The sequence below is a fragment of the Halichoerus grypus genome, chromosome X (genome assembly GCF_964656455.1).
Source record: "Halichoerus grypus chromosome X, mHalGry1.hap1.1, whole genome shotgun sequence".
NCBI lineage: Eukaryota > Metazoa > Chordata > Mammalia > Carnivora > Phocidae > Halichoerus > Halichoerus grypus.
In genome coordinates this window covers 115161814-115176842 of record NC_135727.1, presented here as the reverse complement: position 1 = coordinate 115176842, position 15029 = coordinate 115161814, and the positions used below count along the sequence as shown (strand labels likewise).

The 15029-nt window shown below is 36.2% G+C and overlaps 1 long non-coding RNA gene across 4 annotated transcripts in view; it reads right to left on the bottom strand.

Moving 5' to 3' along the window:
* The window catches only part of LOC144380556 (uncharacterized), a 945783-nt gene that overhangs the window by 711230 nt on the left and 219524 nt on the right, over window positions 1–15029 (bottom strand). For 3 of the 4 annotated variants that reach the window (XR_013444728.1, XR_013444726.1, XR_013444729.1), the window contains exon 4: window positions 12643–12720. The exons of the other annotated variant lie outside the window; for it this stretch is intronic. This is a non-coding gene — a long non-coding RNA (uncharacterized LOC144380556). The remainder of the gene's footprint in view (window positions 1–12642; window positions 12721–15029) is intronic. 4 annotated transcript variants of the gene reach the window in all.

The following is a 15029-nucleotide window of genomic DNA, read 5'->3' as shown; positions in this document are numbered from 1 at the left end:
TCAAACCTAAGCTAGTACAAATCAGAACTGTGATATCATGTCTAAATCAAACCTCCTCTCTTCTTCCATTTCAGGCCTGACCCATGGTCCCATAACAAGGATGGTGAGTACTTGATACATTCCATTCTTCTCTGTTAGCTTTCTTCTTTTCTCCCAGACATCATAGATTACTCTAGCCAGTGTCTTGCTTTTGGAAGTCACCAAGAAACAAATTACAATCTTTTTGATAATATATGCCCTAAAATCCTATGGGACCAATGTCAAACTCTCCTAAGAAATACCCACAGAAATATTCTGTGCTATTACAGGCCTATGAGCTTTGCAGCTCTGTAAATATCCAATTGAGAGTGAGTTGCCAACCTCTGTTTTTTTCCCTAATAGCTCCAATGTCTTAAGTAGAGTTCTCTCAAAGAAAATCCTGAGATAAGGATTCAAGTGCAAGTAGTATATTTGGAAGGTGATCCCAGGAAACACTAGCAGGGAAGAAGGGAAGTGAGACCAAGAAAGAAAGGAATCCAACAGGGACGCCTGGGTGGCTCAGTCGGTTAAGCGTCTGCCTTCGGCTCAGGTCATGATCCCGGGGTCCTGGGATCGAGTCCTGCAACGGGCTGCTTGCTCAGCGGGGAGGCTGCTTCTCTCTCTGCCTGCCACTACCCCTGCATGTGTGCTCGCTCGCTCTCTCTCTCTCTGAGACAAATAAATAAAAAAAATATTTTTTAAAAAATAAAGGGACCCAATATATGATATATAGTTAAGAAAGCTACATCAGTGGGCAACGGGGGCTGGGGAAACTCAGGAGCTGATATAAAACATCAGCCTCAAAGTTCTACAAGAGATGCAAAGGAGTTAAGGTATTTATACACAAGTGCCAGAGAGTCATTGGTTGAGAGCCATTTTCCCAATATTTTCAGTTGCCCTGTGCTGAGGCAGAGAAGCTATCTGCAGCTTCAGAAAAAAACGTCCGGGTTAAGAGTACCAGATATGTAGTTAAAAACAAGCCAGAGCACAAGAGAGAGAAAATTCCTGAATACACCTCACTAGTTTAACAATTCACTAAAATCTTATAAATTGCCTCCTTTATGAAATATCTTTCTTTAGTGAGCTCTCTGCAAATCATTTAGCTTTCTTTATGAGTTGGTTGGGGTCATGGGGATGAGTGTCTACCTCTTGTTAAACCCTGAGAGAATGTCTGGCAGTATCTTGGCCCTGATGTTAGAATGGGGGATATTTAATACCTGCTGTCCTCAATTTGGGGACTTTAATGGAAATTTAGACAACAGAAATCTTTTAGCCTCTTATTACAGAGGTTTTACCATAGAGAAGTAGTAGGAGGATAAACTGAACAGTGGTCCAAAAGAAGAGAGAACCAAAATATATGTACAATGAAGGAGAACTGTTTATAATTGTAAAAAATAAAAAATAAAAACCTAAATGCACACCAATAAGAAAAAGGTTAAATAATTATTGTGCCTCTACATACGGTAATACATCAAATATGTAATACTTTCAGAAAATGAGTCTGATCTATCTATACTAACTTGGAAAGGCTGCTAAGCAAAACATCAAACATCACATTACAGAATATAGAATCTTAATTATTATATATATGTGTGTGTATATATACACACACTTATACACACACATATATGTATACTTTGATACATATATACATATGTATATATACATACACATATACAAAAATGTAAACATATAATCCATCCCTGCCCTTCTCCCACAATCCTTTCCCACTTCTAAGGAGGATTTTTATTTGTTTGTGTCTCTCAGATCCTGAGTCTTTGTAGAGCTGTCCAGAGATAATGGGAGAAAATACTAATTTAGACTAGTTTAGAAACTCTCATTTGATTCACATTAGGCAGAGTGTGACACTACCCGAAGAAGAAAGAAATAGGTAGGCTGTATTTTGTAAAAGAGAGAAATGTAAAGGTGGCTTTGAGGGAGAGAATTGTTTAAAGTAGAATTTTTGGAAGTTTTGCTGTTTGTGTATGTGTTGACTGAGGTGTTATTCCCTACTCCCCATTCTCTATTCAAGAGGTTTTAGTAAAAGCACACATTAGAATTCAATGTTTTAGGAAGTTAAATTTGGATTCTTTTAAATATGACATTTCAGTGAGATCAGTTTATGGTAGTAGCAGAAAGGCTTGGTCTTATTTGGAGGGTATATATTATATGCATTTCATATATAATATACATTTCATATAAATATGAAATGTATATTATATGAAATGTATGTTGTATTCTGTATTGCATATTATATTATGTATTATATAGGGTTAGGGTTATTATAGTACTTTTTATTTATCACATGTATTTTATATGCATAGAAAAATCATCCAACAAACTTGATAGAAATGGTTATTTCTGGATAATTAGGTTGGGTGGGGATGTTGGAGAAGAACTAAAATTTATACTTTCAAATTATAGTTTCTTCTGTACAATGTGATTTTTTCACAAGGCTATATTCCTTTTACAATTAAACAAAAACAGCAACAAGAGAAACAGAAAAAGCATGACCTATTCTGGAATCAACTGGTAGAGCAGTTGTGTGGCTGGATGCTAAGTTCTTGAGATGGGAGGAATGTTTTGAGAGGAGACTAAAATGGTAAAGTGAAAAGAGATTGTATACCTTCCTCTGCTTCATGAAGGGCTGTGAACTTAACCCTGTTGGCAATAGAGGGCCTTTAGAGGATATTTTACCTTGATATGATTTGATCAGAGCTGTGATTTAGAGGGCAAAATTTCCCTTCACAATGATTTTCTAACATCCTTTTACTATCTTTTCCAACTCTTCTTTACTTTCTTCAGTTTTGGCTTATTCTAGGTTTTCTAAGTAACTATCTCATGAACACACTAACTTGGGGGGGCCCTTGAATAAATTGTGTAGTAAATCCTATAAAAAAACAAATATATGATAATTATTATTATTATTATTATATCATCCAGCCTTAATTCATGTCTTATGTATTCAAATCACTGTTTTCTGATTTATTTCCAGGTTGCCAATTATACATTATTTTTTCAGTATCTCTCAGTTCAGTCTTTCATTTCAATAAAAGTTGACAGGAAGTGTGGGGATGGGTGAAATAGGAGAAGAGAATTAAGTCCAAATTTCCAACTGTAAAATAAATAAGTCACAGGATGTAAAGTACAGCTTAGGGAATATAGTCAATAATATTGTAATAAAGTTGTATGGTGGCAAGGTAACCATATGTGGTCATGATTTCATAATGTATATAAATGCTAAGCCACCATGTTATATACCTGAAACTAACATAATATTGTATCTCAACTATAATAAAAATGTTTTTTTCAGTTGTCTGGAGTTTTAAATAACATATCTACCACCATTTGCTTATTCTTTCAAAGTCTATACATGCCCTCCCTTTCTGCTTTGTGTACTACTATTTGCAACACCTATTGTTTCTTGCTATAATTGTCTTTTATCAAACAAATGCTCATTTTGTCAGAGGGAGAGGGGATGCCCAAATACCAGAAAGTGCCCTCTGATATGTGCTATCAGAGGCCTGTGCCAGGAGAAAGAGGGGATTCAGAGCAAGAGCAGATTTGGGACTAGAAGTGAAGTAACTGAAAGGCCTATGTAATATCAATATGTATTTTCCAATCAGGCAAATCTTAGCAAGTCTTCCAGGACCTTCAAAAACTCAGAGAAAAGAGAATATTTAGCATTAATAAATCAAATTTCTAGCAGATAGCAAAAAGTAGCTATGTACCTCAGGCAAAAGGAGGAAAGCAAAAGGAGAGGTAGTCCAATCTGTTTTGTTTTGAAACATGAATAAACTTTTTTTTCTTACAAGAAGGGGAGACCATTTTAATAAAAACATTAATCAAACTCCCACTCTTTTAAAAGAAAGATCTACAGAAGCCAAGACTTGAGCTACTTAAGAAGCTGTTTTCTCCCCTCTTGAAGGGCTTAATCGGAATTCATTTCCCCTTCAATTAAATCCAACCTCAGTGCTTATTACAGGCCAGAGGCTTATACTAGATAATTCAGGAAGCAAACAAATTTGCTGGATTCTCCTGTTAAGAAATTTTATTCCACATTAGTCTCTTGGAGAAATCATAGGTACAGTACTTCTGGAGAGATATATACAAAGGCACTTTGGTCCTCATTTACCTTCCTGGGCATGGTGAAGCCAGAGATTCCTTGATGCTTTATTCTGTTGGTGGTGCAAATGTGCCCTATGAGCCTGTATGAAAGCTAGCAAAGGTTTTTGTATTCATTTTTTTTTAAAGATTTTATTTATTTATTTGAGAGAGGATGAGAGGAGAGAGAGAGAGCACATGAGAGGGGGAGGGTCAGAGGGAGAAGCAGACTCCCTGCTGAGCAGGGAGCCCGATGCGGGACTCGATCCCGGGACTCCAGGATCATGACCTGAGCCGAAGGCAGTCGCTTAACCAACTGAGCCACCCAGGCGCCCCAAAGGTTTTTGTATTCAGATATGCCTGTCATGAAATCTGTTTATGCTCATATAAACCTCTTTAAAAATCTTTTTAGAATTGTCACTGTGAAATTTTACACATTGCTCATGGATTTCCATTTCATCTTCAAAAGAAATCATCTAGCTTAACTTTTTAGGGGCACAAAATTTGAACAAGGAGAAGTTAGTATTTAAAACAAAACTGAACAGAACAAAAGCATTGCTTTGTGACTCGTGGGGTTGTGGGGGGCTTTTATGGGTGTGGTATTTTCTGGAAAGCTAAAGATTACAAAACAGAAAGTATAAAAACAAATGTAAGAAAAGAAAAATTTTAAGACCCACTTCAGGCTATAGGTCAGATTATATAGCATGAATCACCCTCTCTACTGACACACTAAGATGCTGGATAAAATAGAAAGGTTATCATCACTGTTGTGCTCAAATAAAAGCAGAGAATTAAGGGAGCTCTCCCCAAAAAGAGTTAAACCAAAACTGGGGAAGAAGAGATGGACAAGTGGGAAGGGTAGTGCCAAAATGGCTTTCAACCAAACCTTGGGTTTTTGCCAAACCTTGCAAATTTTGAGCTTCTTCCTTTCACAACTACACAAGGTGTAGAAGACAGAATCAGTGTCATTCTAAGTGGAGTTTGCAATAAGTCATCCCCCATATATAAATGGGGCCCCAAAGGACCACATCCATCACAAACATGGAAGAAGGGTGAATGGGAAGTCAAACCCCACCACAGGAGATAGAAAATTTGCTTCTCTTGACCCTGTTACTAGATGACAGTAACATGAAATATTGTCTGAAAATTCACAATCATAAGAAAGTTCTCTCTAGAGTTTACAGTTTAAATTCATACTACTTATATGGTCCAAAAACCTCAAGTGGAAAATTAAATTTAACAAGGTCCACGTTTGGTACCATTCCCAGAAGATTGCAGAAGCAAATAGAAATTCATTCTGGAAGACCTTGATTTCAATCCAGACTTTGAAGAACTAACAAAAATAAAGTTCTAAGGAAAACGAATATCTCAGAGTTAAAAATCACAAAATCTATCAGAAATAAAGCACCATGAGTAAGAACCAGAAAAACTAACACGCAATAGAAACAGACACATAAAACTTGAGATATTAGAATTATCAGGTACAGAATAGAAAGTACTTATATTTATAAAAATAAAAGAATAAGGTGAAAGCAGATATGAAAATAGTCAACTAGAACTTCTAGAAAGGAAAAATACAATATGTATTTCTTGTAACTTTTCATTTTAAATAATTATATATTCACAGGACATTGCAAAGGCAATACAGAGGTCCCACATACCCTTCACCCAATTTCACCCAATGGTACATCTTACATAACTATAGCACAATGTCAAAATCAGGAAATTGATATTGGAATAAGCTGTGCATATTGTTCTATGTCATTTTATCAAACTGATAGATTCTGTAACCACCATGGAACTATTCCATTACTACAAATATCTCCTTTTATAGTCATATCCATTCCTTGAACTTCCACCATCCCTAACCCCTGGAAACCACTTAATCTGTTTTCCTTCTCTATAATATTGTCATTTTGAGAATGTCATAAAAATGGAATTATACAGTATATGACCTTTTGAATTTGTTTTTTTCCAGTCAGCATAATGTCCTTGAGATCCATCCAAGTTGTTGTGTACAACTTGTTTGTTCCTTTTTATTGCTGAGTAGCATTCAATGGTATGGATGTATAACAGTTGGTTACCCCCTTCAATGACTGTAGGACAATTTAGTAGTTTCCTATTTTTGACTATTGCAAATAAACTGCCATGAACAATCATCTACACATTTGTGTATGTGTGTACATGCGTGTGGAGATACAGGTTTTCATTCTTCTAGTGTAAATGCACAGGAATGTGATTGCTGGGTCATATGAAACAAGTTTGTTTAGTTTTTTAAAGAAACTGCAAACTGTTTTCCAGAATGGCTATATCATTTTACATACCAATATTTTCCTACATCCTCACCAATACTTTGTCATGAAAATGAAAAATAAGTATTTGTTTTAGGTTTACTTGCAAACAAATATTATCTTCAATGTCTGTCCAAGTGTGATCAATACCCATGGGAAACAGCACAGCAGCAAGATGAAATGGGAAGTTCACAGATTCTAGAGTTAGAAAACCCCAGTTCAAATCCCAACTCTGCCAATTAGCAGTAAACTTAACCTCATTAATCCACATCTGTTTCTCATCCATAAAATACAAGTTTTCTCTCTGCTCAGCACAGGGAGATTTGAATACTTTATCTGACATTTTACAATGTCATTATAAGGCAAAAATTATAGTTTCCATTTTATTTTATTTTTTAAAAAGATTTTATTTATTTACTTGAGAGAGAGCAAGAGAGAGAAAGTGAGAGTGAGAGAGAAAGTGCAGAGGGAGAGGGAGAAGCAGACTCCATGCTTAATAGGCGGTTCAATCCCAGGACCCCTAGATCATGACCTGAGCCAAAGGCAGCCACTTAACCGACTAAGCCACTCAGGCACTCCTATAGTTTCCATTTTACAGGAAGATCTCTGACTTCTTTATTTAAACAATAACCTCCCTTACACTCCACACTTCCTTCTCCCCATTATTCTTCTTCACTGTTCTCCACAGCAAAACTCACCATCTGATATACGATTTATCAACTTACATTTTTAAACTGAAGTATAATTGAGATACATTATATTAGTTTCATGTATATAACATAATGGTTTGACATTTGTATACATTGCAAAATTATCACCACATTAAGTCTATTTACCATCTGTCAGCATACAAATTTACAACATTTTTCCTCCTATTGAGAACTTCTAAAATTCACTTTATTTTGGACATTGCTGCTATAAACACCGGGGTGCAAGTACCCCCTTCAGATCCCTACATTTGTATCTTTGGGGTAAATACCCAGTAGTACAATTGCTGGGTCATATGGTAGCTCTATTTTCAACTTTTTGAGGAACCTCCATACTGTTTTCCGGAGTGGCTGCACCATCGACAGATGAATGGATAAAGAAGATGTGGTATATATATACAATGGAATATTATGCAGCCATCAAAAGGAATGAAATCTTGCCATTTGCAACGACGTGGATGGAACTAGAGGGTATTATGCTAAGCGAAATAAGTCAATCAGAGAAAGACATGTATCATATGATCTCACTGATATGAGGAATTCTTAATCTCAGGAAACAAACTGAGGGTTGTTGGAGTGGTGGGGGATGGGAGGGAAGGGGTGGCTGGGTGATAGACATTGGGGAGGGTATGTGCTATGGTGAGCACTGTGAATTGTGTAATACTGTTGAATCACAGACCTGTACCTCTGAAACAAATAATACAATATATGTTAAAAAAAGAAGAAGATAGCAGGAAGGGAAAAATGAAGGGGGGGAATCGGAGGGGGAGATGAACCATGAGAGACTATGGACTCTGAGAAACAAACTGAGGGTTCTAGAGGGGGGGGGGGTGGGGGAATGGGTTAGCCTGATGATGGGGATTAAGGAGGGCACGTACTGAATGGAGCACTGGGTGTTATACGCAAACAATGAATCATGGAACACTACATCAAAAACTAATGATGTAATGTATGGTGATTAACATAACATAATAATAAAAAAAATTCACTTTATTAGCAACTTTCAAGTTTGCAATACAGAATTATTGACTATAGTCCCCATGCTGTACATTACATCCTCATGACTTACTTATTTTATAAATGGAAGTTTGTACCTCTCAATCCCCTTCACCTATTTCACCCAATCCTGAAACTTCCTCCCCTCTGGTAACTATTCATTTGTTCTTTGTATGTGTAAGTTTTGTTCTATTTTGTTTGTTCATATGTTTTTTTTTGTTTTCAAAGATTTTATTTATTTAGTTGAGAGAGAGAGTGAGCACAAGCAGGGGTAGTGGCAGAGGGAGAGGGAAAAAAGCAAGCTCCCTGCTGAGCAGGGATCCTGATGCGGGGCCCTCTTCCGGGACCCCAGGATCATGACCTGAGGCGAAGGCAGATGCTTATCCAACTGAGCCACCCAGGTGCCCCTGTTTTGTTTTTTAGATTCCAGATATGAGCAAAATCATACAGTATTTTTCTTCCTCTGATTTATTTCATTTAGCAAAATGCCCTTGAGGTCTACTCATGCTATTGCAAATGGCAAGATTTCATTCTTTCTTTATAGCTTAGTAGTATTCCATTGTGTGTGTGTATCTTCTTTAACCATTCATCCATCAAAGGACATTTAGGTTGTTTCCATATATTGGCTATTGTAAATACTGTTGCAATGCACATGCGGGTGCATCTTTTTAAATTCATGTCCTCGTTTTCTTCAGATAAATACCCAGAAGCAGAATTTCTGGATTATATGGTAGTTTTATTTTTAAATTTTGAGGAATAGTCATACTGTTTTCCACAGTGGCTGCACCAATTTACATTCCCACCAACAGTGCACAAGGGTTCCCTTTTCTCCACATCCTCACTAACATTTGCTATCTCTTGTCTTTTTGATAATAGCCATTCTAACAGCTGTGAGGTGATATCTCATTGTGGTTTTGATTTGTACTTCCCTGATGATGAGTGATGTTGAGCTTACCTATTCATCTGTATGTCTTTTTTAGCTATTCAGATCCTCTGTCCATTTATTAATCAGATTGATTTGTTGTTGCTGTTGTTATTGAGTTGTATGAGTTCTTTGTATATTTTAGATATTAACATTTTATTGGATATGATTTGCCAATTTTTTCATCCATTCAGTAGGTTGCCTTTTATTTATTTATTTTTTTAAGAAGCACCAATGTTTCAAAAGGATGGGAGGGCACAAAGACTGGGCTGCAGAGGTGAGGCTTTAGATTTAGGGGCATGTACTAAGTCTAGTGATGTGCAGAAGCAGGAAAAACTCAGCACCTAAATAGCCACTGCTCTCCTGTGGCCTGGGTGCTCCTCTTTCAGGGCCGTGGAATCCTGCAGCAGCCCACCTGCGGCCCACCATGGCCTGACGCCCAGATCACAGAGTGCAGGAGGTGCCATGTTCACCCAGGGCCATGCCTCAGTAGGTTGTCTTTTAATTTTGTTGATGGTTTCCTTCACTATGTAGAAGATTTTCAGTCTGATGTAGTCCCATTTGTTCATTTTTGCTTTTGTTGCCATTACGTCTGGAGTCAGATCCAAAAAGATATCACCAACACTAACATTGAGGAGCTTACCACCTATGTTTACTTCTAAGAGTTTTATGGTTTTTAGCCTTACATTAAGTCTTTAAGCCATTTTCAGTCAATTTTTGTGTATGGTGTAAGACAGTGGTCCATTTTCATTCTTTTGTATCTGGAGTCAGATCCAAAAAGATATCACCAACACTAACATTGAAGAGCTTACCACCTATGTTTACTTCTAAGAGTTTTATGGTTTCTGGCCTTACATTAAGTCTTTAAGCCATTTTGGGTCCATTTTTGTGTATGGTGTAAGATAGTGGTCCAGTTTCATTCTTTTGTATCTGGCTGTCAAGTTTTCCCAACACCATTTATTAAAGAGACTGTCTTTTTCCCACTGTATATTCTTGCCTCCTTGGTCACAAATTAATTGACTATATATGCATGCATTTATTTACGGGCTCTCTATTCTGTTCCATTGACTATATGTCTGTATTTATGCCAATACCATACTGTTTTAATTACTATAACTAGGTAATATCATTTGAAATCAGGGAATATGATGTCTCCAGCTCAGTGTCTAATAGTTTTCAGTGTATAGGTCTTTCACCTCCTTGGTTACATTTATTCCTAGGTGTTTTATTCTTTTTGATGCAGTTGTAAAGGGGATTGTTTCTTAATTTCTCTTTTTGATAGTTCATTGTTAGTGTATAAAAATGCAATAGGTTTTGTATATTGATTTTGTATCCTGTAATTTTCTGAATTCATTTTTTAGTTCTAACAGTTTTTTTAGTCAAGTCTTTAAGGTTTTCTATATATAGTATCCTGTCATCTGCAAATGGTGATAGTTTTACTTCTTCATTTTCAATGTGGATGCCTTTTATTTCTTTTTCTAGCTCTGGCTAGGACTTCCAATACTATATTAAATAAAAGTGGCAAGAGTGGCCATACTTGTCTTGTTCCTGATTTTAAGGAAAAAGTTTTTAGCTTTTTACCATTGATCAAGATGTTAGCTATGTGCTTGTCATATATGGTCTTTATTATGTGAAGGTACATTCCCTCTATATCCACTTAGTGGAGAGTTTTTATCACAAATGGAAGTTGCATTTTGTCAAATGCTTTTTCTGCATCTCTTTCTTGAGATGATCATAGGATTTCTATCTTTCATTTTGTTAATGTGGTGTATCATGTTCATTGATTTTGGGATGTTGAACCATTCTTGCATCGCTGGACTAAATCCGATTTTATCATGATATATGATACTTTTAAGGTTTTGTTGAATTCAGTTTGCTAATACTCTGTGCATGATTTTTGCATCCATGTTCATAAAGGATACTGACCTGTAATTTTCTTTTCTTGTGGTGCCTTTGTCTGGTTTTGGTATAAAGGCAATGCTGACCTTGTAAAATGAGCTCAGAAGCATTCCCTCCTCTTCATTTTGTACATGTCTAATAAATAACCCTGAAAATATAGTAGTGGACCACCTACAAATCATGATAACAGTTTAAATAATCCTAAACTTAAAGTGTCATATTCCCTTCAGGATTTCTGAATCTCCCTTTGACTACCATATCAGCCTGTAATCTGGGATGAATTAGGATCTAAATGCAGATCCAGATGATTACAACCACAGAAACCTGAACTTACTCTTTTGTAGAAAACTCTTTTAGAGATAAGAAATCTGTATTATGAGTATGCTCTGAAGGAGAGGAAGATAGAGGGAGAGAGAAACTTGCTTACTGAAGCCAAGAACAGGGTTAACAGGCATCAATAATCAAACACACTTCAGTTTTGTGAATGGTACTGTGATTGATGAAGCAATAAATAATATCTAGTCCTGATCTTCAAAAACTGTATAATCTAATTTGGAAAATAAGAACTAATAAATATTTTGGGGTGAATTAAATACTTCGCTATTATATACATAAAACTATAAATCAAAAATAGAAGAAAATTCCCAATATATTATATGATTATTAACCAGCTGAATATGATTCAGTAATTCCAGAGGAATTCCAAAGATGGAGCAATTCTATTTTTTTTGAAGTATAACTGACATGTTATATTAGTTTCAGGTGTACAACACAGAGATTCAACAATTCTATACATTACTCAATGCTTATCACAATAAATGTAGTCACCATAAAACATTATTACACTATATTTCCTATGCTGTACTTTTCATAAAAAATGGAATGATTCTTGTGAAGTACTGCAAAAGGTTTTAGATTGGGGGACTTTGTGGACTCCTTCAGGCACACAAAAATTATCCAAAGGGGATGCAGGCATAGATAGTTTTAAAGAAATCAATTTCTAGACCTTCAACTCTCCTGTGTATTCCTTCCTAAAATTGGTCTGACAGAGAATGTGCTTGCCATCATTCTGCTTTTCCTTTCCCACTTTTGCTGTTAGACTCATACTTCTCCCCTTTACAAAAAGAAGCCTACTTCTCAACCACCCTGAACCTTACTACTGAGTGCCCTAGGTGGGGAAACTTCCTTGGTGCCAAATAAGGGGGCAATTTGAAATATTGATTTCATTGTTGTAAAGTGCATGGTTCTAATGAGAGGATAACAAATCCTTTGCCAAGTGGCAATTTCTAATTCTCTGCTTTCAGCAAAATTGAAAAAAGTACTTAAGTTGTTGGTTGATAGATCATGAAAAGTAGTTTTTGATGATAAAGCACATGTGATTTTTGGCAAAGAACTCAGAAGACATTCAAAGAATTAAGTGGCATTGCCATAACTAAATTCCTTCCTTTCTCATCTACTTCTGCATGGGCACAAGCTTGCTCAATGCTTACATACATAACATGTAAAACTGGAAGATAAATAATGCTGACCCTTGTCTCATTCTAGCAATAAGTTGCAGTCATCCCTAAACACATAATTAAATGAGAGATAGGACCTTATGATTAAAACAAAGGAGCAGGGGGTTGGCGAGAAGAGAGAAATATCTAGGATCTCTCTCATCTTTCTAATCTGGAAAACTAGGGGGATTGAGAGGTCATTAACTTACATTATAATAAGAATTCAGTTTTGAACACGTTGAGCTTGAGGGCTCTGTCATACATCCAAGTAGATCAATCTGGCAATTCTATAATTTAGAAGAGACAATTAGACTGAAGTTGTGAATTTGTAGTGGTCAAATCTAAATTAACTCTGACTTAATTATGATGACAATCTGTAATAAAGAATCTAAGTCCATTTCTCATGTTTTACCGCTGACAGCTTTCAAGCCCTGCCACACTCTCTTCCCCTACACCTGAACAAGTTGATAAGAAGGCCTTGATGCTCCCTACTTTGGTGTCAGGGGGTAACTCAAACTATGCAAGCCCCAGCCCATGCAAGGAAACCCTTCACCCCCACAAGACCCACTACCTTACTACAATAAATCCAAAGACAGCCACCCCTCCTGCTCTCTCAAACCATTTTTGGACCTGCTTGGAAATCTACCTTTCTTTCCACAGAAAGTCTAATTATGTGAATAATAAATCTCTTTCATACCCTTTTGGTGTATATGTGGTATGATGAGTCTTAATATCCAAACCAATTTTAGGTGAGGGGAGTTCCATTCCATCTCTCTTGTATGATAACAATTGGGCCAAACTGTGTCCATTATGTAAAAGGTCCAAAGTTGTTTTGTCTTTCTCATAATATGTAGCTTTGGGGTACCTAAGTGATTAAGATCATGGCAAAAGAACCACCTAGATATGGTATGTATAATGTATAATATGTATATATAAAGTCAAAAGAGAAATGGTCAGGGCATAGAGAACCCTGGAAGAAAATCAGCAATTAAACATCAAGCAGAAGAAGAGAAGCTGGTGAAGGAGTCTGAAAAAGACTTGGCTGAAAACTAAGAGAAGGAATTCAAGCAAGGAAAGCATTTTCAGAAGGAAAAAGAATTCATCAGGATTACATGTTCAACAGGATTCAAATCAGTTTTGAAAAATGTTATTGGTTTAATGATGTATCAGGAAATGACTGATAAAAAGAAAGTATTGGTTGATTTATAGAATATCTCCATATGGGAAGGAACAACCTGTCCCTCAAAGTTCGGCCATTATTAACCTTGGTCCACTTTCCTTTTAGAGAATTAGATAACTTTCACCAATATAACCATGTAAGCTGCTCTCAGTTTAACACCCCAGATAAATATGGATATCTGGCTCTCTTCCTAAAAAAAAAAAAAAGATAAAATAATTGAACAAGTTCTTTAAACCATATTTCACTTAAAGATCAAGGATAACAAAGGACAAATAAACAGAAAGCATTATGAAACCAGAATATCAGGCTCAAAAGGTATGGCCTATTGTCCAGAAATCATAGCTTTTTTCCTGTCCTAAATTCTAGTCTTATTCCCAGTATTCAATACCAGCTTAGGACCCACCTACATATCTTCACTTCTAAAATTCTAGAACCAATAGAACCAGCACAAACTTGCACCATTTTGAGAATTAGGAGGTATGACTTTGATTTTTCCACAGTCAGTAGAGATTGGTTCTGTCATCTGCTGAATGACTGTGACCATATCTTACAGTACATGTTGGCTCACAGTTCTACCTTTACACCTAAGAAGCTAATCTGTTCTCCCTCCAGTTTCAGTTACGGGATCTGTTCATCTTAGTTTCATCCCAAAGCTAGTATGTAGTTTGTGGTTTTTACACAAAGTTCTGTTTTATACATTCTTGAGCTATCTAAGAAATAGGCAAAATTAGAAAGCACTCCCCAAAATTGTGATGTGGGTCAAAGTGCAAGTTCACAATTGTTTGTGTTTCTTGTTACAATATACAGAAATTGTTTAGTTTTGCAGGTTATGATCATTGTCTATGGAATCAAGTAGACTTTTGTTCAAATCCAAGATTGACCACACACAAGCCATGTGACCGAGTGACATATTTAATTTATCTGAGACAGTCTCTACTATAAAATGGGAATTCAAAATATCCATCTCAGAGAGTTTTAAGTGTATCTGAGTATGTGTGTGTGTGTGCACTTATGTTTAGTGCAGCACATGACACAAAGAAACATTGTACAAATGACAAATGTTATAACATGAAAAACTTAGGTGATAATAGCTAAAATTTATTAGACTCATTTTATATATCAGGAAGCTAAGATTTGGAGAAGATGAGTAAACTTCTAAGGCTGTGCAGCTAGGAATGAGTGGAGTTGAGATTCCCAACTGGATCATTTGATTCCAGGATATTTCTGTGTGCTGCTGGCTCACTGCAACTCATTGTTACCTTCACTGACTTCACAGATCTAAACTGAGTTAATGGAGTTACAGAAATCATACATTTACTTCTTGCAGACATAACTGATCTGTATGAGTGGGATGTCCTGGTTTATTTACCAGATTCACTCATTCTCTCATGAACCCTGAAGTACTATTTTTTAAAA